General features: G+C 41.3%; 1 long non-coding RNA gene across 1 annotated transcript; it reads right to left on the bottom strand.

Moving 5' to 3' along the window:
• Window positions 1-1,142: 1,142 nt before the first annotated feature.
• LOC139563581 (uncharacterized) lies at window positions 1,143-4,253 on the bottom strand. The gene is made up of 3 exons (XR_011672589.1): window positions 3,411-4,253; window positions 2,340-2,824; window positions 1,143-2,225 (listed from the first exon to the last, which is right to left on the bottom strand). It is a non-coding gene; the product is annotated as an uncharacterized lncRNA (long non-coding RNA).
• Between the last annotated feature and the right edge of the window lie 230 nt (window positions 4,254-4,483).

Here is a 4,483-nt window from a genome sequence, read left to right on the forward strand (position 1 = left end):
ACTAGTCTCTCAAAGCACTTCATGATGACAGAAGTGAGTGCTACAGGGCGATAGTCATTCAGTTCATTTACGTTTGCCTTCTTGGGTACAGGAACAATGGTGGCCATCTTGAAGCATGTGGGGACAGCAGACTGGGATAGATAGAGATTGAATATGTACGTAAACACACCAGCTAGCTGGTCTGCACATGCTCTGAGGACGCAGCTAGGGATGCTGTCTGGGCCGGCAGCCTTGCGAGGGTTAACATGTTTAAATGTCTTACTCACGTCGGCAATGGGGAAGGAGAGCCCACAGTCCTTGGTAGTGGGCCGCGTCGGTTGCACTGTGTTATCCTCAAAGTGGGCAAAGAAGGTGTTTAGTTTGTCTAGAAGCAAGACCTCGTTGTCCGTGACGTGGCTGGTTTTCTTTTTGTAGTTTGTGATGGTCTGTAGACCCTGCCACATACATCTCATTTCTGAGCCATTTAATTGCGACTCCACTTTGCCCCTATGCTGACACTTCACTTGTTTGATTGCCTTGTGGAGGGAATAACTTCACTGTTTGTATTCGGCCATATTTCCGGTCATCTTTCCATGGTTAAATGCGGTGGTTCGAACTTTCAGTTTTGCGCGAATGCCGCCATCTATCCACGGTTTGTGGTTAGGGTAGGTTTTAATAGTCACAGTGGGTGCAACATCTCCTATGCACTGCCTTATAAACTCACTCACCGTATCAGCATATAAATCTATATTATTCTCTGAGGCTACCCGGAACATGTCCCAGTCCGCATTGATCAAAACAATCTTGAAGCGTGGATTCTGATTGGTCAGACCAGCGTTGAATGGTCCTGTCACGGGTACATTCTGTTTGAGCTTCTGCCTATAAGAGGAGAGAAGCAAAATGGAGTCATGGTCAGATTTGTCGAACGGAGGGAGGGAGAGGGCTTTGTATGCACCGCGGAAGTTAGAGTATGACACTTACAAAATACACTTGTCTAAATTGATGGGTCATGTGAAAGAAATGCTATAACACCCAGCAACATCCAGTTGTGGAAAAGTACTAAATTGTCATACTTGAGTAAAAGTATAAATCATTTCAAATTCTTTACATTAAACCAGACGGCACAATTGTATATATATAAAAAATAATAATGTATTGACGAATAGCCAGGGGCACAATGTACTTAAGTATCAAAAGTAAAAAATATAAACCATTTCAACTTCCTTATATTAAGCAAACCAGACAGCACAATTTTATTCATGGATAGCCAGGGGCACACTCCAACACTCAGACATAATTTACAAACAAAGCATTTGTGTTTAGTGAGTCTGCCAGATCAGAGGCAGTATTAATGACTAGGGATGTTCTCTTGATAAGTGTTTGAATTGCACATTTTTCCTGTCAAAATGTAACAAGTACTTTTTGGTGTCAAGGAAAATGTATGGAGTAAAAATTAGCATACTTTATATACTGTTACACATGCACTTATCACATAGTATTCTATACATAAGTTAAGGCCATGCAACCTGAGTTGAAACCTGAGTGAGGTCCACAAGTACAGTACATAAACAGATGCTTGCGCCATATATTTAAGTGGTGGACATGTGATACGGTCACATGATATTGTTGTGGTATGTCACAAAAACCATGTTACGAAGACACATATCAATATTTTCTAAGTCTTGCTAAGTGGATGGTATCTACAGAAGGTGTAAACGTTTTATCCAAATGGTTACTTGCATAGTAGCAATATCAGAAATAGATAGTGTAAATATAAATAAAATATACACTATGTACAAGAACAATATCAATAACGATATCAGTGATAGACGAGGTAGTTATATGCATACAATCAGGGGTAAAGTGGCTGAGCAGCAGGATAAAAAAAAAATAGCAGCAGTGTATGGGGTGTGTGTTAGGAGAGAGTCATGTGAATAGAGACACTGCAGAGAGTGCTGATGACTGGTCCGTCCAAACCACGCATGAACAGGGGAATCTATATTCGGAGAGCCTGTTTCTGTCCTGCCCTTGACTTTGGTGCAGGTCATGTGATGTCCATAGCCTGTTCGTCGCAAAACTCTGATCTTGTCAATAAGATATTGTCTAGCTGTGTCCAGTCCAGGTGGTGCTTTACAGGCAGACCATCTATGGGAGGAAGGATGTCAGCGTTGTGCAGCAGCTGAAACCTAGTCCCGACTGAGTCCAAATGCTCCTTGGCGACAACACCAGGCTCCAGAGCATCGAAGCTGTAAAACAGGGAATAACAAAAGATATCTGAAAACATTACAACCCTGCACAACATCAATTCACCTCCCAAGTTTAGATAAGAATAACCTCATACAAAGAAAATTATTTTTTACCTGAAGTGCTGGTACTGCTTGATCTGTGGCAGCGGCCTGAAGTACAGAGTCAGGTGTTGTTGCCAGCCATAGCTTTCCATCAGCACCGTACCATCCTCCAGTCCAACCAGCCGTGGGATGTTGACCTGTCACAGTGCTGTCCTTCACAACACCAGCAATCTCAGACAAAGTGTTCACTCTGGTCTTTCTGAAGCGCTCCTTAATGAGGCCAAAGCACAAGTCAGGGGCAAACTTGATGTGGCCTGTGATCAGGAAGTGAAGTTCCAGATTGTGGTGGAGCTGGTGCATGGTCCTTCAGGCACAATACCAGAGGACAACTTGTTCTCGTTTTGTCCACTGCAGTTATCACAATTCAGGTCCACACGTGTTTTCCCAACGCCGTAGTTGGTGAAGAAATGGTGCATGTAGTTGATAACTGCACTGCTGCCTATGCTTGCTTGGGCCAGCTCTCTTTTTGATGACTGTATGTGTTCTACTTATTAATGCTGAAAGACAAATATTTTAGCATTTATACAATATATGTTCTCAATGTCATTTCACATCACTACACACAGGTAATGTTAGCTACTGTAGCTAGCCAGCCATCTAACGTCAGATGGTTAGCTAACTGCAAACTTTAACGAGCAGTACAAACCGATTGTCATAGCTAGCTAAAGTTAACCAAAAAGTTCAGTGTTAGCTAGCTAACATTAGGCTATAACTAGCAATGTGAAATGGCATTCTGAGAAAACCTCACTGACGTTACACACACTTTATACACATAAGTTAATGTTAGCTAGCAAGCCAGCCACCTAACGTTAGCTAGCTAACAGCAAGCTTTAACTTGGGATATTTTGTTTAGACATGTCACGTTAATGTTAGCTAGCTATCCCAATCCATAGAGTAAAGTTACTAGCAATGCAAACCGATTGTCATAGCAAGCTAAAGTTAACCAAATAATGTTAGCTTCATTGTTAGTTAGCAAGCCAGCCATCGGACTCCAGCTTGCTAGCTAACAGCAAGCTTTAGCTTGGAATGAAAACTGACAAAATTAGAAACGTATAATATCTGAATCTGTAGCTAGATTCTTACCTGTATACATGGATGAAAGCTTCACATTAGGTTAATTGTTAGTTACTTCATTGTTAGTTAGTAAGCCACCCATCGAACTCCAGCTAGCAAGCTTTAGCTTGCAATGAAAAAACTTTGACAATTAGAAACGTATAATATCTGAAACTGTAGCTAGATTTTTACCTGGCTGTATACATGGGGTGGGCATAATTTGTGGAACGTTCCAACAGGAATCTGTTCCAAAAACTTCATAAATAACAAGGTTGCCAACAAACAACGCATAAAATGTTGTACAGCGGCAGAGTAAGATACCGGGTAGGGAGTGGGCAATATTGTAAAATTTTTCACTCACCAAGTTTATTCCGAAAAATGTCGGTCCTCACCCAGGTAGCCCATGGACAAACATTAAGAATAAGCTACGTGGTGAGTTTATGCCTATTCGGCAGCTAGTTATCTAGGTGAATTGATCATGCTACATTGTATGCGTTTGTTGGCATCCTTGTTATTTACAAAGTTTTTGGAACAGATTCTTGTTGGAACGTTCCACAAATTATTCCCACCCGTATACATGTATGAAAGCTTCACGGCAGATTGCAACCCCTTTTATCAGACATCCTGTGTTGTTTCCGTTTAGTTTGCACAGCTTGTTTGGCCTGTTGTGTTCCACTGATTTCAAAACATGTTATGAAATGAGAGAGTAAGCAATGCATGGCACGATCTTCGTCCAGAAAGTAGTCCATCACAACTTTTTCCCACTGACCTTTGTCGATAGCGCCTGATAAATTCAAGGCAGCAATGTTATTGAGAGCAGTAGCAACATATTTTCAGTCCTCCATGGCTAACATAGTATCTTTCGAAAAAAAACTGCAGTAGAAAGGATTATTGAGGTATTATGAGCAGCTCATTTCATAGACACAAGATGCAACACTGCAGACCAATCCAAACTCATCTCTCGGCATGTCCAGCCCACTCATTATCTCAGCCAATCATGACTAGCGGGAAGGTTTGCTGACTTTTTCTGTGGCTAAACCAACTAGGCTCGTAATTTTTTATTTTTTTTGTATTTACAGATGACATACACCTTTGATATTAAG

This window comes from Salvelinus alpinus, chromosome 34 (genome assembly GCF_045679555.1).
Source record: "Salvelinus alpinus chromosome 34, SLU_Salpinus.1, whole genome shotgun sequence".
NCBI classification, from domain to species: domain Eukaryota; kingdom Metazoa; phylum Chordata; class Actinopteri; order Salmoniformes; family Salmonidae; genus Salvelinus; species Salvelinus alpinus.